This window comes from Pongo abelii, chromosome 1 (genome assembly GCF_028885655.2).
Source record: "Pongo abelii isolate AG06213 chromosome 1, NHGRI_mPonAbe1-v2.0_pri, whole genome shotgun sequence".
Lineage (NCBI taxonomy): Eukaryota > Metazoa > Chordata > Mammalia > Primates > Hominidae > Pongo > Pongo abelii.
The window spans coordinates 191438067-191462233 of NC_071985.2; the positions used below are offsets into that span (position 1 = coordinate 191438067).

General features: G+C 40.8%; 1 protein-coding gene across 1 annotated transcript in view; it reads left to right on the forward strand.

The window, feature by feature from the left end:
* Window positions 1-1096: 1096 nt before the first annotated feature.
* The window catches only part of HIVEP3 (HIVEP zinc finger 3), a 533725-nt gene continuing 510654 nt past the window's right edge, over window positions 1097-24167 (forward strand). The window contains exon 1 of the mRNA XM_063713066.1: window positions 1097-1240. The gene's annotated coding sequence lies outside the window, so the exon portion shown is untranslated. The remainder of the gene's footprint in view (window positions 1241-24167) is intronic.

Sequence of the window (24167 nt, forward strand, 5' to 3'; positions counted from 1 at the left end):
GCCTCCCACTTAGCTGGGACTACAGGCACTCGCCAACACGCCCGGCTAATTTTTTGTATTTTTTTAGTAGAGACGGGGTTTCACTGTGGTAGCCAGGATGGTCTCGATCTTCTGACTTTGTGATCTGCCCGCCTCGGCCTCCCAAAGTGCTGGGATTACAGGAGTGAGCCACCGCGCCCGGCCTTATTATTTTTTTATGGCAGAATACTATTCCATTGTATGGATAGACCATAATTTGCTTATCCATTTGTCAATCGATGGACATTCAGTTGTTTCCTTTTCTGGCCTTCTGAATACACTGCTATGAACATTTGTGTACAAGTTTTAGTACAGACATGTTTCTAGTTCTCTTGAGTGGAACTGCTGGGTCTCCATTGATTTTTGTTGGGCGAGACCTGATACTGTTTACAGGCTGAGGGTAGGGCGCCGGTGCGGAGGGAGAGGTGGGAGAGCCAGGGGTTGAGGAGAAGGAGGGAGGGCTGAAGCAGAGGAGGCCACTTTCTTCAGCATCACTCACTCTCTGTTTGGCACAGCCCTAAATGCGGGCTAATCTCCCTTCACATCTTCTAGACCCTCTGCAAATACCTCATACTTGCTGACCAGGGAGCGAACCCAGCGCTTGAATAAAGCACCCCTAGCCGGGAACCGGTTGGCTGGTTCGTTTTCTGATGCAGATCACAATTTTGGGGTCTCCTCTGGTTAGAGCCTGGCCCATTCGGGTTTGGTTTTCTCCTGGACGTTCGTTCACAGGTGAATAAAGCCAATTCACCGTGGAGTCTGCGTCTGAATCCTTGTTCCTTAGGTCATCCCGGGGTCCCAGCTGCCCGGGATGAAAAAACGATGCCCTGGTACCAGAGGTCGGGGACCAGCAACGCCGGCGCTCAGCGTAACCGCTACCCTCCCCAGCCACCGCGCACGCGCCTCTTCCCTGCCAAGGAAGGGGCGGGGAGTAGGCGGGGCGGGCACCTTTGGGGCCAATCGAAAGCGAGCATCCCCGCCCTCCGAGCCGATGGACCCAGTTTGACCCCGGCCGTGGGCGGAGGAGGCGGGGCGAGCCGCGCGGCCAGGAAGGGGGCGGGGCCCGGGGTCTGGAGGCGGGGCCTGGGGCTGTCAGTCCCGCGCCCGCCGCCGCGCCGCGGCTCCTCGCATGCCGTGGCCCGGGTGGCTGCCAGCGCTGCCGCCCGCCGCCCGCCACCCCGGCATCCCAAGCCGCCTCCCGCCGCCCCGGCCCGGCGCGCAGGTAAGGCTGGCCGCAGCTGCCGAGCCATCGCGCCCCCCTCCTCGGGCTCGGTCTGCCGCGCGGTCGCCCTCTCCGGGCCGTGTCAGCGCCGCAGCTCCCCACTGCGCCCGGGGGCGGTCCCGAGGGGCGGGACGAGAGCCCTCCCCATCCCCCCCACGCCTCCGGGCGCCGGCCCCCACAGCTGGGGTCCCCCGTCTGGCCTCCGCAGCTCCGGCGCGGGGAGCTGTCCCGAGCCCCCTTTCCCGGGCCGATTACACAACCTCCGGCCCTAGGGCGGGGGCCCCTCCTCAGCCCCGGCCCCACACCTGTCCCCGCAACGCGCTCCCAGGCAGAGGGCAGAGACCCGGCGCGACAGCGGGGGCCGGGAAAGTTTCACTTTGTGGTCAGGGGTTTGTTGACGTCTGAGAGATGCGGGGAGACGGAGACTGAGCGGCGAGGATGCGCCTCGCCAGCCGCGTTCCCTGTGCCCGGGGTGGCCCTGGTCCAGGTTTCCCTTCCAGAAGTCCTGCCGGCAGCCCGGCTCTGGGCCGGGAGGCTGCTGCTGCAGGGCGCCCGGGTCTCTCCCTCTCTACGTTAGCGGGCTCTGGATCGCAGCAGTCTGGGGACGGCTCAGTCTCTCGCGCTTGCCCCCTTTCTTAATTTAGCATTGACATTTAGACCAGTTGGACAAATTTACTTAGCATTTTCCTGACACTTTGTATTGGTGAGTTGCTTTCCCATCCCTAATTAGTTAATTAACAAGATGGGAAAGCTAAATAAGATCCTGGAACGAAATGCCTTCAGTCTGGCAACTCTTTAAAAACCTCTGAGAGCTCTAGGCTCTGGTTGCGTGGAGAGATGCTTTTGGCCAAGGTGAGAGAGCGATTCCATGTCTTCTGGTTGCTCGAGGAGGCTTTGGTAATAATGGCACGGCTTTCTCTGCCTCCCGCTGATTGTGCCATTTATTGAGGGTCTTCAGTTTATGGTGGGTTATTTGGTTTTCTTAACTCAAGAAAGGAGGAATCAGAAGTGTTGCTGATGAAGCAGTTAAGGAAAACACTGAGGTTCAAATAAGTTTGGATACTTGTCTGCTTTACCAGGTTACCTTCGTGTGCAGAAAACCTTGGCTCTTACCATTCTCTCCCAATCTTCCCAGTAGGGCTGTATCCAGCTGGGTTGGCGTTACTGGTTCCTCATTTAGTCTGAAGACCTCTTGCTACCTGAGTGTACAGTCCTGCCTAGGGATAACCTCTAAGAGTGGACTTAATTAGCACTTTTATCTGCCCGTTAAGCAATACAGCTTGAAATCCCTTGTAATCAGGCCCTGTTGTAGTGTTGAATCTTTAATAATACCTGATTCATTTTAATAGTGTTTCTATAATAATCTTTCTATTAGCATGCCGGTTCTGCAACATCAGTAGTTTTGGTATAGAAGCAGCAATTTACTAGAAATATTATCATGGCAAAAACAGTTCTCTAACAGATTTGCAGCCCACTTTACTTAGATAATTACTGATAGAGGCTGTTAAGATTTTTAAAAAAATTTATTATTTGGTGCAGTAAATGTTACAATGCTTCTGATGTATGAGGTCTTTATGAGGTCATTCCTTCCTGTAGTAATGATTACAGTTCTTGTGTCACTTAAATCTGTTTTGGACTAATATTGTGTGAGTTTTCACCCATGCTAATTTATTTTTAGACAAAATTCAGAGCTAACAAGATTTGGTTTTAATTTGCCAGCCTATGTTTTAATAAGGAAGATATTTATTGTATTTTGGGTGTTACATTAGAGGTAGGATAGCATATTTTATTAACATACGTACTGTTTTGAGGGGTTTAAATATATTAAGCTACAATTTTACAACAGTCCTATAAGGAAGGGATGATGAAATTGAGGCCCAGTTGCTTGACTCAGGTCACATAGTTAAGTAAATGACAGCCAGATTCTAACCTAGGTAGCCTGAGTTCAAAGTCCAAGTTCTTAACCACTGGACTATCCTGCCCCTATGCTTTCAAGAGGCAATTATTTCTACCTGCTGTCTGTACAATATGATATTCTGCACAGTGGGGAGGAGAAGAGCACTTTACAGTGTAATAACAAACATTGCGTTAGGAGTTCTTGTTCTGGTCTTAACTCTAGGCCACCAGCTAATCTGTGATTTTGAGCAAGAAACCTTATCTCCTTCCCTTTCAATTCCTCACTGGTGGAAAAACAGCAATTGAAGCAGATGAACTAACTAGCCTTGCTACCCTAGGGAACTGGAGAGATAAGTCAATGCAGATAAGAATTAAATATCCTTCTTCCTAAGGCACAGCATAAGACCAGGTGTCAAGTGAATGGAGTGTGTGTCATAGGAAAGGACTAGGAGGGCATATATTCTGCTGAAACCGGTGGCTACCCATGGGAGTGCAGTGGTTGAGGACTTAATGTTAATACTTCAGTATTGTTTTATTTTGTTGCACCAAGAAGTGTTACTTTTGTAATTAAAAAAAAAAAACAACAAGACAATTAAAAGAAGTCATCCTATAGAGGTGGGGTAACCATGTGCAGGACCATGTGAGGAGCATTATAGGGGACCGTGTGGCATCACTTTGCAGGAGGCATCACTTTTTAGGGGTCAGATGATGGTAGGACTTGCATGGCAGACCAAAGAGTTCCCAGAATCATGGGAAGTCAGGCTTGAAAGGAAACTTTAAAAGTCATTTAGTTTAACTCCCTCCTCCTGTTTCCCTCCACCATCTATCCAGTGGATAAATCCCTCTGCATGTGGGCACCTGTCCCACTCAGTGCTCGTCCTGCTCCTGCTTGGACACCTCCAGGGTCAAACATTTGGTGTGCTTCACAAACTGCACCAAAGAAGACAGGATTGTATCTGGTGCTAAGGAATGGGAAACCACAGAAGGCTTCTGGCTGTTCTAGCTTGTGCTCTTGAAAGACTATCCATTGTCAGAATGAAAGCTAAATTAGAGGAGAAAGGCCAAACCAGGGAGACCAGTTAGGAGGCCGTGGCCAGAATCTACGATGAGGGGATCCAGACTGAGACCAGCAGTGGCATGAAATGGGTCCAGGAAGGAATGGACCCTGGAAGGCAAAATCCCTGCACCCAGCAACTGCCTGTCCATAAGCAAGGGAGAGGAGGAACAAGACGACATTCCCAGGGGAATGGTGGGGGAGGGGGGCAATAAGAGGATGGAGGCTTGGGAGAGCCGCTAATTGGAGCTGGGAAATCCAGTGGGGTGGAGAGGAGAGACAGTTTTGAACACATAGCCCCCAAAGCTGTATCGTAGACTGTGGCTAATGCAAGACCTGTGCAGACCAAAAACAGATTCCTTAAGAAGAGAGTGTACCATTTAAATATGGTGGGAAACCCTCTGCCTAATGAAGAAAAATTGTGGTATTTCCCAGTGGGTGTTGCAGCTTGTGACACTGGCTCATTTAACCTCCCGTTGCACTTCTTGGTCAGGTTGGGAATCGGGTATTCTTCCTTCACTCAGAGTTGAAGGAGGTGGCAGTGAGATGGAGCCTGCACCAGTGAGTCTTTCTGACTCCGAGTCTTAAATACAGAATTGGAACTGGGAGCTGTAGGGCTGGAGCATTTTGTGTGTGAGAGGATGCTGCCTTCCTGTGGTTACACAGAGATGGGGTTGGGGTGTGACTGTTTGGAGTTGGGCCGGGGATGCATTGGCTATGCTTTTTTCTGATTTTGTAGGGAAATGTCGTTTTAGGGGATCCTGTTGTCCAGTGACAACTGTTAAATAGGTGCTGGAGAGCCAGTGCATGTCATGGGGAGTACTGAGAAAGTCATTGGAAGTTTTTCTTTCCAATTTAAACACAGATTATGTGGCGTTCAAAGAGGGCTTGGAGCACAATATTTTGATTACCACATTGACTGGAAAACAGGATAATTTGGAAGAAACAAATAAGATTCACACAGGAAACCATGAAGTCAGAGCAGATTCACACAGGAAACCATGAAGACAGAGAAAATATAGTTGTGAAGGTTTTAAATTAATTTTACTCTTGTTACTTTATATACTTCTGGCTTAGGATACAACATTTACGAAGTATTTATATTTAGAAATTTATAAGTTGGAAGATATTGTATATGTGGGAAAAAAACTGTATAATCTCCTTTTTTGGGGGGTGGGGCCAGGACAATATTGTTCTTGGATTTTCAATATTTTTTAGACTAGTAGTTCTTTGCCAGAGGTGATTTTGTCCCTCAGGAAACACTTGACAATACCTAGAGATAATTTGGTTGTCAAAAGTTGGGGTGGTGTTTGTGCCACTGGCATCAAGTGGGTACCGTGGATGTGGCTGAACACCCTGTAATGCATGGGACAGCCCCCACAACAAAGAATTATTCAGCCCCAATCTTAACAGTGTTGAAGTTGGAAAACTCCACTGTAGGCAATTAAAAAAAAATCTTACTAGGAGCAAATTGAGTTTAAAGGGAAGAAGAAGAAAATACAAAATATTCCTACAAACTGATCACATCTGACATCCAGGAGGAAGAAACAGCTAAACAACCTGCTGGAACACAGGCATTTGCCTGCCACCCAGGAAGTATTTCAATAACTGGGTTGTTCAGCACAGTAGTCCGGAACAGGAAGTAGAGGATGTTGTAGGAAGAACAGGCTGTGGGGGTAATTGGTAGAGGCAGATCTAGAGGGGAAGGTCAAGAAGGGAAACTGGGTTCTTCCAGAATACTTTTGAAAAGTTCTAGGGCATTTTTCAAAGGTTATTTTGTTAAGGACGTTGAGTAGTGCTTAGAAGATACAGTCTCCACTCTGAGGGCACATGAGCCCTCTAGGCTGTTGATGAGAGAGTCTGAGCACTTCCCAGGTTTTTCTGCATCTAGACATGAGTAAATAGTGAAGAACACTTGGTTTTGTTTTCAGGTTATATCTGTGTCCTCCTTCGACCCTCCTTTTTAAAACTTTTTCATTATGTAAAATTCTAAACACGTACAAAAATGGAGAAAATAGAATACTGAACCCCTGTTTACGCAATACCCGTCTTCAATGATTGTCAACTGCTGGCTGATATTGACCTATATCTTAGACACCCCTCCTTTTTTAAAATCTAGAAAATAGCATAAATAATTACAGATTGCCTGCCTAATAGGAGAGGCTTGGCAGTGAAGGATGTAAGTGATTTTCTGGTGCTTGGGCCTCCCCGGAGGAAAACCGATAATCGACGTGTGTGATTATAAGAGCCACGAGGGCCTGAGAAATAAGAATAGGCCCAGGCAAATCTGGAATGGGGGAGCTCAGCTCTTCTTGGTGGGAAAGTACAGTGGTTAGAGACACACTTCTTTCTTTTTAAACCTCCTTGGTAGAGAAGAAGCCTACTTAGAGTTCTTTGCTAGGAGAAACGTGTTTTTGGTATCAGTTGTGGAGAGTTCTTTCAGTTCCTGGAGGGAGCATAGTTCTCATGTTTCCTTTTGGGATGCCCCCTTTCCTGTTGCATGACCCTCTAGGGCAGGGTTATCCAATCTTTTGGCTTACCTGGGCCACATTGGAAGAAGAAGAATTGTCTTGGGCCACACATAAAATATGCTAACATTAACGACAGCTGATGAGCTAAAAAAAATCGCAAAATAATCTCATAATGTTTTAAGAAAGTTTACGAATTTCTGTTGGGCTGCATTCAAAGCTCTCCTGGGCTCTAGGTTGGACAAACTTGCTCTAGGGTGTGCTGTGTGGTATAAAGCCAAGGGTTCCTTGTAGTCTCTGCCTCTGACCTGATGGCTTCTTCACAGGGTGACTCTTCCCCAGAAAGCACAGGGCAGGGTTGGGTGGGAGAAAGGCAGTATTTCCAGTGGTTATGAAATGACCTCTTGCAGCAATTGCTTTCTGCATTCATCAGTGGATGGAAGACTCTTGCATTCCAGTCACGGGTGGAAACAGCGTTGTAGCTGACACTTTGGAAACAGGGCTTTCTTTTCCTAATTGTGTCTCCTGGAACTACAGGATTAATTTTTTTTTGGCCATTGGAGAATTGGCATGCCTTTACTTGACTCAGTGTTGTGTTGTAATATGCATACAAAAATGGATTTAAGAGTTGAGAGAATTCTTGAATAATCACATAATTGATGTCTATGAATTCTAATTAGTGCTAGTTTCTACAAACTTAGACATTCTGGACTAGGTTCACAAGCAACTACATTGGTGTGAAGACCTGGGTCTTCAGAGAGCTGTATTTTCCATCCTTGTGTTATTTATTAAATGCATTTTTACCCTCTATTTATTCCACAAGGAGGTGTAGATGGCAATAGCTTATTATGAACATTCTGTATTACAATTTCAGATTTTCAAGTATCACGCCTTTCTCTAGGAAGGGGCCGCTCCTAGTCTGTTAATAATAATCATTATTCCCAAGAACCCTTTTAGGTAGGAATTAGCATCCCCATTTTGCAGATGAGTAGACTGAGGTTTGGAGAGGTTAAGGAATAATGCTAGGAGGTAATACTGAGGTTTTTTTTTTTTTTTTGTCCAGACCCACTTGATTTCAAAGCCCAAATGCATTTCAATAAGCCTTCTGTCTCTCATGGTTAAAAGTTGGTGGAAGTTTGTACCAGGATTGGTAGAGAAGATGGGGGCAGGTGCTGTGAAAGGGGACTGAGAGTACTGGTTACTCCAACTAATGAAATCTTCACACTGAGCCCCCCTGAGAAACATTGCTGTTGAGTGTGATAAATTACTGATGTCCTGTTTTTGAGCTGACTTTACAAAACAAAAGTTGCACCCTGGTATTCCTTGGCCAGATTTGCTCAGTGGATGTATATTCTTCAGTCTGCATAGTGTTTTTTCTTGTAAAAAATTAGATTAGTTGTCATTTAACAAGTGGGAGATTTGACACTAAAACATAGATTTCTGCCTTCTCTTGAACCATCAGAAGATCTGGCGACATTGGCCCCGTGTTCCCCTGGGCAGTAGTTAGTTACAGTAGCTGCCCTCTTTGGATGCAGCATAGGCTCCTGAGTTTGTCATATTCCCCACCCTGGCCTCTTCACCCATTTATCTTAACTGTCAGGATTCTGAAGGCATTTGAGTTAGAGGCACCCTAGTAGAAGTTGTATACATTCTCTCTTCAGTGTCAGGGATGTATTAGAGAAGGCTTGTTTTGTTTTTAATTAAAGATCCCCAGCATTTATTTCCTCTTTGTAGAAGCCTGGGGACGGTAACTATACTTGGCGTATAAACAGACACACTCACATTCCCCTCCCCTTGACCCCCAGCAATGGCTAATTGGACTCTAGATAGGTTTTTGGACTAAGAAAGACCAATCAGATTTGGGATTTGGACACTGAGTCAGTAAGCTGAGGAGCCTCAGGCAGGGAGGATTTATAGACTCAAGCTGGAAGTGGTGACCTTGGAAAGGTGGAGTGGAGTAGTGAGTAAAGAAGCTATATGTCAAGGAGGTGGAAGATCACGGGCAGCAGAAAGAAAAGTGCTTCCTGGTCTCTCCTTCTACTGTACTTCCTGCAATTGTGTTCCTCTGTGTCCACAGCATACATTCTGTGATATTTACTGAGCACTTACTATAATGCCAGGCACTGTTCTAGATGTTTGTGATGTATCAGTGAACAAAACAAGACGAAGTTCCTGTTCTTCTAAAGCTTAGATTTTGATGGAAGAAAAGATAATGCTAAGCAACAACAACAAAACAACAAATAAAATATATTAGACAATAATAAATACCAACAAGAAAAATAAAACTGGGTCAGGAGACAGGAGTGGATATAGGAGAGAACATTATGTTAGAGAGATTGTTCAAGGAAGGCCTCTTAATAAAGTGATATCTGAGCAGAGATGTAAATTAAGTGAGAAAAAGGAAGCCATGAAGAAATCTAGAGGTGGAGCATTCCCTACTGATATGGTTTGGCTGTGTCCCCACCCAAATCTCAACTTGAATTGTATCTCCCAGAATTCCCACATGTTGTGGGAGGGACCCAGGGGGAGGTAACTGAATCATGGGGGCCAGTCTTTCCCATGCTATTCTCGTGATAGTGAGTCTCATGAGATCTGATGGGTTTATCAGGGGTTTCTGCTTTTGCTTCTTCCTCATTTTTCTCTTGCTACCGCCATGTGAGAAGTGCCTTTTACCTCCCGCCATGATTTTGAGGCCTCCCCAGCTATGCGGAACTGTAAGTCCAATTAAACCTCTTTTTGTTCCCAGTTTCGGGTATGTCTTTATCAGCAGCGTGAAAATGAACTAATACACCTGCAGAGGGTTCAGCAAGTGCAAAGGCCCTGAGGTAATTGTATGCTTGACCTGTGTGAAGAACAGCAAGGAGGACGTTGTGGCTGGAATGCAATAAATAATGGGAGAGGAGGAGGTGGAGGGAATGCAGGGCCTCACAGTTATATTAAAGACTTTGGATTTTATTCTGAGTGACATGAGAAGCTATTGGAAGATTTTGAGCACAGATGACATGATCTTGCTCAATGCCTTAGAAATAAATTCTATATGGAGAATAGATTGTAGGGCAGCTAAGGTGAAGCAGGAAAACTAATTAGGAGGCTATGCAAGAGTCCTGATAAAATACAGTTGTGGGCTTGGACTAAAAGAGAAATGGAGATGGCAAGAAGTGGACAAGTTTTGAATATATTTTGAAGGTAGCATTGACAGAATTTGCCAACGTATTCGGTATTGATCATGTGTGTGAGAGAGAGAGGAGTCAAGATTATTTGAAACTTTGTGTAAAAACATAGCTTCATTTGGTGGCATTTCAACTTGTCTTCCTAGAAACATTCAAAAGCAAGGTCAACAACAACAAAACCTTGAAAACTCTATTCACAGCAAAAGTAGGAGAGGAATTTGGTCCATAAACTTCAAAATACGTGTAAAGACTGTCCCAAGTAGATGAGATCAGGTGGAAGCCATTGAGGAAATGAAGGGAAGCAGCATAGAAATGGTGAGAGAGCCCAGCGATAGTAGATCTTGGAAAGTACTGGAAAAGTCATGCTCTTTAAGATGAAAAGTCTACCCTGACATGAAAAAGCTGTATCTGTTGCTTGCAATAGTTTTGGGAACTGAGTGTACAGCTGGTGGAAGAAACCCTCCTAGATGTAGTTCGGTTCAGAGAGCAAAAGAAGAGGGGTTATGTAAAGAATCATATAGGCAGGCTGCCATATTTGTAGGAAGTACTCTGTCTCTGTGGTAGCAGGGAAGAAGAGAGTCTTTGGGTTGTAAAAACAGCTCATCTGAAAGAGTATCCTAGGCATGCCTTCCTCCCCTGCCAAGAGGAATCTCATGCAAATACTGTAGCTTGTCCAGGAAAACTCAGCTCAATGATAATGGAGAGAGGAAATTTGTGGCTTTGGTTTCTGATAATGGTAGGATAGGTTATTTGGACCAAAATTCTACTGAAAATATTAAAATGTTGGATGTATTTTTTAAATTGAAAAAATTTTAGATTTTCTTAAAAGCACTGAAGAGCTGAGGAGAGACTAAAACACTAGAACACCTAAGTTCTTTTTGCCCTGAGAACATTTATTGATCCTAATAAATATAGACTTTAGTTTTGGCGGCCTTGCAGGACAAGGAGGTTTTTGTCAAAGTACATGCCTTGCTCAAGGTGGAGAGTCTCATAGGAGACCATCTCCATATAAAGCTGGATTTATTCAGGGCAAAGGTGAACCAGAAATAAAACTAGTTCTCTCTACCCTTCTGGGACAGCAGGGAGGTTGCCCTGATACTGAGCAGGGTAAGAGAAAAAAGGAAAAGTAAGTTATCGTGACTGACAAGCCTTTTCACAGATTTTTTTTTTCTTTTTTGAGACAGGGTCTTGCTCTGTCACCCAGGCTACAGTGCAATGCCACGATCACAGCTCACTGCAGCTTCGACCTCCTGGGTTCAAGTGATCCTCTCACCTCATCCTCTGGGTAGCTGGGACTATAGGCACACACCACCACACCCGGCTAATTTTTTGTATTTTTTGTAGAGGCAAGGTTTTGCCATGTTGCCCAGGCTGGTCTTGAACTCGGCTGGGTTCAAGTGATCTGTTCTGCTCAGCCTCCCAAAGTCCTGTGATTACAGACGTGAGCTACCATGCCTGGCCCTTTTTACAGATTTGAGGATGGTTTTATGTCACCTCAATTTCTGAGAACCTCAAGCTATGAACTTGGTTTAAGGTAGTTCCAAGTTTAAGTTAGAACCAGTTCCAGGTTCCTAACCCCACTCCCAGATACCTGGCAGAATCAAAGATGAATCTTTGGAGGAGGGCACCTTCTTCCTAATTTTCAGGGACAATGAGCAGTACAGTCAGAAATAACAAAGCATACAGGGAAACAAAATATGATGCAAGAAACAGCAGAAGCAATGAACAGAAAAAGAGAAAACCAGACTCACAAATTCTTTATGTATTATAAGTACAGAGACAAATAAAAACCTATGCTTATTGTGTTCATAGAAATAAAAGTACATTTATAAATATCTTCATGGAATGGGTAACAATTAAAAGTGGCTTGGCAGATTTTAAGAAGGTTAAACAGAACTAGAAATAAAAATATAAAACTGAAATTGTAAAATGTAGTGGTTTCCCATTAGGCAGCACATTTGACAAAATCAAAAAGAAATTAGTGAATAATTGAATGACGAGGCATAAGAAATTATTCAGATGCTGCACAGGGAGACAGACAAAAAATATGACAGAGAGGCTAAAAGACATGGAAGCTGGAGTGAGAAGATCTAACACGCATTTAATTGGAAAGGATAGAAAAGAGAATGGGCAGAAACAACTATTCAAGGAGATGATGCTTGAGATTTTTCCAGAATTGATCAAATTTATTAAGCCAAAAATTCATAAGCAGAGCACTGAAGACAAAGAAAAAATTCTAGCAGGAAAAACAACAACAAAAAGACATATGACTTTGGAAAGAGTGTCTTACATACTTCTCAACACCAATGGAATCTAGAAGACAGTAGAATAATATCTGTAACTGAAATAGCTGAAAACTTAGGATTATATGCACAAAGTACCTTTCAAGAATAATGGCAAAATGAAAACATTTTCATATAAAGAAGAATGTGAAGTTTGCCACCACTTTAGTGACTTTGCCTCACTGAAGGCAATCTTAATTGATGTACTTTATGCAGAAGGAAAGCACTTGCAGATGGAAAAAGCTGAGATGCTCTAAGGAATTAAGGATTTTATAAAGAGGTCACCATGTGGATGGATGTAAATATAGATGAACAATGAAGCATAAACAAAATTTTAATATCTTATGGGCTAAAATATTTAGAAATGAAAGACAACAATAGCATATAAGTTAAGAAAGGGGGTAAAAAAAATCAAGAAGATTCTAAGGTCCTTATATTACCTGGAAGGAGAGTAAAGATAATGACTATCTTCAGGCTGATAAATTAACAATGTATGCTATCATTTCTAAAATAAGCACAAAAGGAATAGAAGCAGGGTATTTAACATCCCAGCTAGTTGAGGAAGACTCATTGGAAACATAAGACTACAGAAAGAGTGAAAATAAAGGAATGGAAAACTATATACTGTCAAATAATAAGCAATGTCTCAAATAAAGTAGAGATTGTGATTAAAAACATTATTAGGGATAAAAAATTATGTTCACAAGGAAAATATGTTTGAAATGTATATGTACTTACAACTAAATAATATATAGAGAAGAAAATGACAGAACCACAAAGAGGAAGAGAAATATCCATGATCATAGTTATTTCAAATTAGAATACCTAAGACATTTTAAAGGAGAACTAAGTCAGAGCACTTGCTGTATGGATATCATGTCTTATTATAAAGCTATCGTAAAAACAATGGCATGGTGTTGATTCAAGGATAAACAAAGAGTCCAACAGAACAAAGTAGAAAGCCCAAAAACACGACTTTGCATTTACAGACTCTGGATATATTACAAAGGAGACGCTACAGATAAAGGGTAAACTTTCCAATAAATGGTACTGGGACTCATGGATATGACATGAAAAAGATGTAATTCGACTATCACTTTACACAATGCATAAAAATCAGTTGCAATGGATGTCTTGAGACTGGGTAATTTACAAAGGAAAGAGGTTTCATTGGTTCATGGTTCTGGAAACATGATGCTGGCATCGGCTCAACTTCTGTGGTGGCCTCAGGAAACTTACAATCATGGTGGAAGGTGAAGGAGGAGCACGCATGTCACAGAGCCCAAGTAGGAGCAAGAGAGAGAGAATGGCGGGAGGTGCTACACACTTTTAAACAACCAGATCTCATGAGAACTCACTCACTATCAGGAGAACAGCACCAAGGGGATGGTGATAATTCATTCATGAAGGATCCACCTCCATGATCCAATCACCTCCCACAAGGCTCCACCTCCAACACTGGGGATTATGATTAGATGTGAGATTTGGGTAGGGACACAGATCCAAACCATATCAATGGGCTTTTAAAACTTAAATATGAAAGCAAAAAAATGGAAGATTTTGAATGGTAATATAAGAGAATATCTTCATGATCTCTGCATAGGGAGGGGCTTAAATAAAATGCCAAAAACATTAACTTAAAAAAAGATTGGTGGCCGGGTGTTGTGGCTTATGCCTGTAATCCCAGCACTTTGGGAAGAAGAGGCAGGCAGATCACTTGAAGTCAGCAGTTTGAGACCAGCCTGGTCAGCATGGTGAAACCTTGTCTCTACTAAAAATACAAAAATTAGCCAGGTGTGGTGCCACATGCCTGTAATTCCAGCTACTTGGGAGGCTGAGGCATGAGAATCACTTGAACCTGGGAGGTGGAGGTTGCACTCCAGCCTGGGCGACAGAGTGAGACTCTATGTCAAAATAAATAAATAAAAATAAATAAATCAAAGTTGAGAAAATTTATTACATTAAAATTGAAAAATTTTAAAATAAAAACCACTATGAAAATAATGGAATAAGGAGTTACAACACTGGAAAAGAAATTTGTGAGCTTTATGAGGACAGGGATTGTGTCCATTTTATTCATCATATCTCAGCACGTTCCATAGTGCCTAAAATCAAAGCTCCAGCATCCAAGATACTTTAAGTACTTACAACCATTTCCAAATGATGGATACTTACCTACAGAGAAGACTCCACATCATAAACCACAAACATTATTCTATTGCTTTCTTCTGTTGCTGTTCATTCCTTAGAGAAAAAAGAAGAGATATATAGAAGTGGTGACTTAACCAGACAATTGTTTAAAAATATGCATTTAGTGTAGAAACTATGTGTTCAGGATTGTGCAGGTTGCTGAGAAAAATATATAGAAATATAAAACAAGAGTCTCTTCCCAAAGGAGTTTACAGCCTACTTGGGAGATTGTGACAAATATGAAAAAATACTTGATAAATCTGGACCATTTAAATAATGCTATTTATGCTATAGCCATACATAGGACAGAGATAACACTTCCAGATGTGGTAATTGGGAAATATATCATGGAGGAGGAAAGATTTGATCTATGTATTGAAGGAGGGTAAGTTTATGGGCAGGAAGAGAGCATGGAAGCAAGCATCCCACGTGAGGGATGCTTTGTAGGAAATAAAAATTTAAGGTGCTTTGGGGAAAGGGCAATCTCATCAGAGTGGAAGGAGACAGATTAGAAGCATAGATTCTTTAAGAATAAATATGAATGAGTAGCTGGAAATTTTCTGAGAAAGAATAGTAGTGATGTGAACATAAAAGCCTAACTAGTTATGATAAATGTATCTGTAAGTAAAGTAATTAAGCCAGTTTGGGGTTGGCAGAGGAATTGTGCCAGACGTCTGTGGATTTTGCTACCCAGCAGCATTCGCTCTTCTCCTGGTTGTGGGGCCCCAGCCCTGTTGCTATTACCTGGAACTGAAGGTTAAGATGATGGTTCAAAGATGAAGCCACCATGGAAGAGAGCATAGCAGACAGATGGAGAGAAACTGCATCCAGGTGACCCCATTTGTACTAAACGTGGTTACCTGGTTTTTCTTTAGTACATATGCCAGTTTGAATTGGTTTTGTCATTTGAAATGAAGAATGAAAACTGGCAGATGCATAGACAGACAGAAAGATCAGGAGAGCAGAGTAGAGAATTCAGAAACAGACTGATATACACGTGAGAATTTCCCCTCACTGGACATTCCTCAGTCTTTGCTCTGAATCTCTTCCCAACTTCTTGTAGTATCCTAGGTCTCAGGCCCTAGACTTCTTATCTATTCTTAGATGAATGAATTCAGTCTTGTGGTATGATGTATCTATTTGCACATGACTCCTAAGTTTATATTTCCAGTTTTTGTTATTCTCCTGAGATTCAGACCCATATATTCACTTGTCCACCAAGATTCTCCACTTGAGTGTATAAACGGATCTGAAGTGTAACATGTCCTATACCAAACTCCTAACTCCCAACCCCCCCTTACCCTAAATCTGCTCCTTTCCTAAGAATCTCAGGCTCATAAAATGGCAGCATTGTCCACTCAGTTTCCCAGGCCAAAAACCTAGGAGTTAGCCTTGAGTCTTTTCTTTCCTATAACTCTTACATTTAGGCCATCAGCAAGTCCTGTTGACTCTACCTTCAAAACATAGCCTGGATCTGACCACTTCTTATCTCTGTATAGGAGGTAAGTAGATATGTAGGTTCCCAACATAGTCCAAGCCAGCACCATCTCTTGCTTGGATTATTGTAATAGCTTCTAAGTGGCTTCTCAACTTCCTTTTTTCCCTCTTATGGTCTATTCTACACACATTAGTTATAACAGTCTTCAAACACAAGTCAGATCATGTTACTTGCTTGTTCAAAGCCAGTGTTTTCCCATGACATTTTTAATATCCCAAATCATTACCATGGTCTCCAGGACCCTGCAAAATCTGACTTCTGCCTAGATTTCTCAATCATCTCTGCTTCTCTCTCACTCACTCTGCTACAGTCACACTGGCTTCTTCACTCTTCCTACAACGTGCCAAATACATGTCTACCTTAGGGCCTTTACACTTCTTGCTTTGGATCTTTTGATGGCTCATTCCCTCACCTTATTCAGGTTCTCCTCAAAGTGACCTTTCCTTTCCACCTCCCCAGACCCTAACCTTTCTTGGTTCTTTAGAACACTTATTACTATTTTGTTTATTGTCTGTTCTTCTCATTAAATGAAAACTCCATGAAGCAGGAATGTTGTCCTCTTTAATAGTATATTCCTAACATTGGAATAATGCCTGGTTTATAGTTTGAGCCAATACATATTTTTGAATGACTTATTAAATGAAATTTTTGTATGATAGAGGTAGCACAGCATATCATTTTGTAAGAGATTTATTATCCAATAGCTGGTTTTGAGAAAACTAGTTAAACATTTTAGGAGAAGATGTATGCTTAATAAGAGGATATCATGAACAGTTTTGTGCCAACATACTTGACAATTTAGATGAAATAAACAAATTCCAAAAAACCTGATATACCAAAGCTAACACAAGTAGAAATAGAAAACCTGAATAGAGCTATATCTAGTAAAGAGTTTAATTCATTTTTAAAGACCTTCGCATCAAACAGCAGACAAATAAATTTTCTGGGGCAGATGGCTTTTCCAGTAAAGTCTTCCAAACACTTAAAATAAATAATAACATCAATCTTACATACTCTTTCAGAGAATAGAAAAAAAAGGTAACATTTCCCAGCTCATTCTCAAGAAAAAACATTATATCAAAAGCTGACGCAGACATTACAAGAAAAGAAAATTAAAGACCAAACTCTCCTGGACATAGATACAGAAATACTAAGCAAAATGTGATACAGAAAAAAGATAATACATTATAACCAAGTGGGATAAACTTTAGGAATTCAAGAGTAGTTTAAGATTTGAAAATAAATCAAGATAATACCTTGTAGTAACAGAATAAAGGAGTAAAAATCTACATACAATCTACATAGATATAGAAAAGGATTTGATAAAATTCAGTATTGATTTATGATTTTTAAAAAGCCTAAGCAAAGGAAATTTGTTAATCTGATAATGAGTGCCTAAAAATATCTTAAACATCATACTTGATGGTGAAATGTTGAAAGTCTTCTCCTTGAGATATCTGCTAGCATCACTTTAATTTAGCATTGCATTAGAGATCCTAGCCATTGTAGCAAGGCAAGAGAAAGAAATAAAAAGTATATGGTTTGGAAAGTAAGAAATAAAACTGTCATTATCAATAGGCAACATGACTGTATATATAGAAAACCCAAAAGAATCTATAGATAAACTATTAGAATTAATAAGCAATTTTAAGCAGGGGTGCTGGATACCAGGTTAATATATAAAAACCAATTATACTTACATATACTAGCAATAAAAAATAGAAAATGAAATTTAAAAAACAATACCATTTACAATAGCCTCAGAAAATACCAGATTCATAGGAATAAATGTGATAGAGATGTAAGATTTCTACACTGAAAACAAGAAGACATACTGAGAGAAATTGAAGAAAACTTAAGTAGATGGAAAGATATACCATTTTCATAGAATGGATGACTCAATATTGTGAAGATGTCAATTTTCCTTAAATTAATTTGTATGTTATACAAGCCATTCAAAATTCTAGAAGGCTTTTTAAATGGATATCAACAAACTGAATATAAAATTTGCATGGAAAAGAAAACGGCCAAGTTAAGCCAACACAATAATTAAGAATATGAAGGAGGCTGAGATAACTTATGGCACCAAATATTTAGAATTATTATAAAGCTATTGTAATTAAGTCAATGTGGCATCTGTGCTAAAATAGACAAATGGCCCTGTTGGGGAGGAAATATAATTTTTCCTCAACCTCTATGAGTTCTTAGTTGAGACAGATTCCTGTAACAAAAGACAAGATTAACAAGATAAAAACAGACAAGCTAATTAACATGTGTAGCACACATCATGAGGGAGAAACTTTAATGAAAAGTATCTCAAAGCAATGGCTTAGAACTCAGGCTTATATAGCATCTTCAACAAACAGCAATACATTTGTAGACAAATGAAACGACAAATGAAAGGGTTTTAGGTTTCCAAGGGTGGGAAATGATGGGAAGGTAAATATGTGGGAGGAAACTAATGGAGTGAGGTTTATTTTCAGGTTCCTCTGATGCTGTCTCTGGGCTGATAAAGAGTCTAGAGTTTTCTCTAGTCAAAGAGAATTTATATCCTGCCTGTAGGCAGAAGGTAGGATAGGGTGAGCTTCTTCTCTGTTTATTGCTTCTTAATTGACTTTTGCTAAAAAGTAATTTTTATGTCAGAGGCATATTTTGGGGTGACATATTCCTGTTTCCTTAAGCCTAATGCAACAGAGTAGAGAATTTAGAAAGAGATCTTTATATGATCACTTGATTTATGACAAAGTTGACACTAAAATACAGTAGAGAAAGGATGTCTTTTCAATAAATAGTGCTGACTCAATTTAGCATCCATACGGGAAAAAAAGAATCTTCGTCAAGCCATTCACAAATATCAATTCTAGCTGCATTGTAGATCTCTATATATTAGGTAAGACAATAAAGCTCTTAAAAGAAAACATAAGAGAATATCTGTATATCCTTAGAATAGCCAAACATTTCTTAAACATTACACAAAAGGACTAACTGTAAAGGAAAACATTGATAAACTAGATTAGACTAAACTAAAGAAATTCTGATCATCAAAAGATACTATTAAGGGAATGAGAGAGCAAGCCCAGAGTAGGAGAAGTTACTATAAATAACTACAAATCAATATGAGAAAGGCAAGTAACCTAAAAGAAAAGTGGACAAAAAGCTTGAACAAACACTTTACACAGAGAATGTTCAAATGGCCTACAAATATATTAAAAGTTATATCAATTGCATTCATTGTCAGAGAAATGCAAATTAAATCTACAAAAAGATATGTCTACATATTCTTCAGAATGGCTAAATTTAAAAAGTCAGACAATACCAAATGTTGACAAGAACACGGAACAACTAGACTCTCATATTATTGGTGGGAATGTAAACTGATAGAGCTATCATGGAAGACTGTTGGGCAGTATCTACTGGGCAGTATCTACTAAAGCTGAACATACACTCTGTACCCCCAATTCCCCACTCCTAGATATATGACAAACAAATATAGTATATATATTTGCCAGAAGACATGTGTAAGAAGGTACATAGCATTCATAATATTCATAATAGCCTCAAACTGGAAGCAACCCAGATATCCAAAGACAGTAGAATGGATAAATAAATCATAGTATATGGAATATATACAGAAATGAGAATACATAATCTATAATCACATGCAAAAACATGGGCGTATGTCACAAACATAATGCTGAGAAAAAGAAGCCAAATACTCAAACAGGCAGCACTAATCTCTGGTAAGAGGAATCAGGATAGTGGTTACCTGGGGGTGGTAATGACTAGAAGCGGGAATTAAGGGGACTTTTAGGGTGTGAGTCATATTTGGTTTCTTGGTCTGGGTGTATGGTATGGGATGGGGTTATTTTGTGAAAATTCATCAAGCTGTACAATGATGCCTTGTGCCCTTTTCTGTATGTATCTTATACTTCATTAAAATTTTTATTTAAAAAAACCTGGATCCTTACTTCAATTCTTAAACCAAAGTAAGTTACAGCTAGATTACATATTTAAATATAAAATGAAAGGTCCACAATTAAACATGGATGAACTTTTTTTATAATCTCAGAAACATGAATTGGACAAAATTTCTTTGAAAAGAAAATTAAAATGGTAATAAATAAATATCAACATGAAGAAAATATTTATAAAATAATAATGTATTATGTGTTGCCAGTCAGATCATCAGACATTAAAAGATACAAAATACTCAGTGTTGCTAAGGTTTGGTGAAAGGGTGCTCTCATGTTTGATTGTTAGAATAATTTGTTTCTACAGCATTTTTGGAGGACTTTAAAATGTGCATACTATTTGACCTAACAATACATTTCTAGGAATTTTATATTAGGAAATATTTGCATACATAAATATATCAGGATAGTAATTAAAGCATTTTTATAATATCAAAACTGGAAATACTTTAAATGTCTGTGAATAGAGTACTGGTTATATAAGGTACACCCTGTTTAATAAAGTATACTGTCTGGTAGAAAGAATGAGGTTGATCTGTATCAGTGGATGAAGTCATATGGCCAGGAGATACTGATTGCTAAATGAAAAGAGTAAGTTGATGAACATTTGTGTAGTGTGATCTCATTTAAAGAAATATATATTTCATTGGAAAATTCTAGGAAAATATACACCAAACTATTTACATAAAATGATCACATATAGTTAAAAATATTCATGTGCCTGTATTAAAATCAGTAGGAACTATACCAAAATGTCAACACTAGCTCTCTCGGGGGATTACTGAGGCATTTAAATTTATTTTTGTATACCTTTGTATTCCAAATTCCCTACAATGAGTGTATGTTGATTTAATAACCAGAAGATGCTAAATAGGATTATTAAATTTTGTCTGTATTTTACCAGTTTCATGATAAAGGTCAAACTCCTAATGAAAGCATTTCTTTCCTGTCCTTACTGCCTGTCTGTCCACCTTTATCTGGCACTGACCTTCCACATGCACCTTGCATTTCATTTGTATACAGAACACAGATACTTTCTTATTGGAAATAATTTAAACAATGAGGAGCACATAGAGAAAAAAACGTGGAAACTCGATCTTTTTCTGTATGTTTGCTCACATATGTATGTGTATATACAAATATAGTCTTTTTAAAAGCATAAATGGGATGCTTGCCTCCTCCATCTTAACCACATTCCATTACTTGCTGTTCCTTGAACCATTCATGCTGTTTGAGCCCCACATAACTAGCCAAAGGCACCTTTCACCCTTTCTTCCTGTCCATGTGCAACCAGCAATTACAGTGTCTAATTATTTGATGTTTTTCCTAAAGACTTTTGATGCAAGAGGTTCAAAAGGCACAAAGCATGAAAGGAAAGCAGACATAGCCATTGCCATGTAGGCAGCTGAAGGATGATGGAGAATTTGGCAGGATACTGTTTCCAGTTATTCACTGAGATTTTTATCCCTCTGGTTTCTCTTAGTGATGGCACATCCCCTGCCTAGGCAGCTAGGGTGTTCCCTGCTCATTGCCTCAGGGGACAAGTGACATAGTGGATTTCAGAAATCGATGCTTAGCTTTTGATTTGCTACAGTCTGGTTCTTGTGTGGCACCAAAGGACTCAATGCATAGACAAAACATTTAGAAAGGTGCCCCATGAGTAAGAAAAGGCTTCTTTAGTACCTTTAAAGCCCCTTCCTGATGGGGTGATGTTGTCCTTGGTGAGAAGAGAGGAGGAGAGCCGGAGGGAAGGAGGAAAGGCAGATGTCTATGGTTCCTTAGTAGGCAGATCTTACTCTGTGTGTACACTGAATTCTGAAGGGCAGTGACCGTGCAAATCCCTCATAGGTCTGGCAAGCCAGAGAGCAGAGGAAACCCATGCCCTTGTATTTAGGCAAGGCTCAGAGGCTTTGACACTCACTGAGTAAGACCCTGGAATGTAGACTTAATTCTGGGGAGATAGGGTTGGAGGAGAGACCTTGAATTGCATGGAATTAATCTCTAACAGAGGATTGCATTATCAATTAAGATGATTAGAGAACAGGTAAGTTGTATTCCGTACGTACCTGAAAACTGAGAATTGTCCTCATAACAAATAGAAGAATTCTGATTTTATTTCTTTGCTTTGGTGGTGGTGCTGGTTGGGTTTTGATGTTGGCCATGAGCCCCGGGGATTTCCTTAAGCATGATCCTTGGAAGCTGTCTCACTTTCTCCCTGGCTTTGCCTCTCCACAGGGCTGCTGACCACCAGCAGCACGGACCTCTGGAGGCCAAAACAGGCCTGACAGTCACAGATGTGTTTGCCATCTCATCTTTATGTGAGTGGAGTAAGGAAAGATGAAAGCCACAGAATGAGACCTTTCTGGACACAACTGTACAGGAGCCCAGCCTGGAATGCACTCAGAGTTGATGCTGAATAAACTAAGAGATGCAAACAAAAACCAACAAGGAACCCTTCTTTAACGTATTAAATTTGAGGGAAAATTCTTGTCATTGACTTGCATTCATTCAAGGGTTGGTTAAGTAATTTTCAGACCTAAATTTGTCATTGATCATAGCATTTAGAGTGAATTTTGGAAATCACTCAGTAACTTCAGCTTCATCGGTGCCTAGAAAGTTCACCTAAGCAGATGTCACAACACAATAAGCTGATGGAAACGAGAGGACAGATCGGCATCACTGGACCTACAATAGAGGAGGTTATTTCTTTGTGGCCATTCTAGGTACTCTGTGAAGCTCAGGATGTGGATATTGTTGCCCCAGCTTTATTTGTGCTCTGTTGTCCCGCCATCATTTCAGATTTGCTGATCTTTGCCACAAGTCCGAATCAGCTCATCCATTTTCTCACCTTTCTCTGCCTTTTCCCCACCTCCTGCTTGTGCTTTGCACCCCCTGCTTCCTTGCTGTGTGCCGGAGCTGCGTGACTTTCTCCTTTCCCCGAACTCTCACTCTGCTTGCCCTTGGTCCCTTCTTTCTCTGTGATGTGAACATCCTTGCTTAAATGCAGCTGTGTTGTTCATTTTGTGGCATGCCATTTCCTTTCCACCTGGCAGACTCTCCACCAGCTGGGAAGGGACATGTATCTGCTCTTCAGGAAATGCTGTCCTTTGGGTGGAAAAGGACTGGCTTCCTGGCAGTGCCAAAATGAAGATCTTTCTCTGCTGAAAGCAAAACAAAACCCCTTTATCTGTGAAACTTCCTGTTTCCTCCACTGAAAGCTGTGCTTTTCCAACATGGGGCATTATGCCAGGGGCACATGAAATCATAGGACTGACTGGGTGCATCTTCGCGGATGCTGCTTGAAACTTTGGGGGGAAATAGTTTTGACTTTTTCTTCCTCGTAAAAGCTGTTGCCATACATGGGCAGGGGAATATTATGGAGGGCAATGTAAAATTCACGTGGCATTTAAGGATTAAACAGGAAATGTAAAAATTTCTTGTTTCTGGTAAGCTGCTTTGGGTTATGTCTTCAAAATTCCTGGAGTGTCTTTCTGCTTCTCTGCTGTTGGGGAGGACTAAAATGGAGACTTCTGAGCAGCACCTAAAGTATTCCTTGTAAGCGGAAGACTGCTATGGGTTTGACCCAGCACATTTGGCAGCTTGGGCTGATTTAATGAAGTTGGACAAAATTTTGAAATATTAATAGAGATGTCTTCCTTCCCCACCCCTTAAAATTTCCCCATGGCCTTCCCCTTATTCTGTTATTAATTCATTGCTGGAAGCATTTGGACTGTTATAATAGGAATGTAAAGATAAAGAAACAGGTAGGGCTCCTGTTGAGATTTTAAATATCTATTTTCAAATTCATAGCAGAGACAAAGCAAGACTTTTCATTTGGAAGAGTTTGGGTTTGAACATCAAAAGCAAATCTTTGAAGAAACTGAGATGTTATGGGTTGAATTGTGTCTCCCCAAAAATCAGATGTTGAAATCTTAACTTCTAGTATTTCAGAATGTGACTGTATTAAGGAGAGAAGGTCTATTACAGTGGTAATCAAATTAAAATGAGGTCATTAGTGTGGGCTCTAATCCAATATGACTGATATGCTTATAAAAAGTAGAAATTTGGACACAGAGCCATGCATACAGGGAAGATAGTATGAAGAGACATAGGGAGAAGACAGCCACCTACAAGCCAAGGAGAGAGGCCTAGAACACATCCTTCCTTCAGCCCTCGGGAGGAGCAAATGTGGCCAACACCTTGAACTTGGACTTTAGCCTCCAGAACTGTAGACAATAAATTTTTGTTGTTTAAGCCACTCAGTTTATGGCAGCCCTATCAAACTAATACACAAGGCATAAAGTTTTGCCATAAACAACAGATTGGACATGTGTTTCATCACATCTAATGTCTTGGTCTGTTCAGGCTGCTATAACAAAGTAGCATAGACTGGGTGGG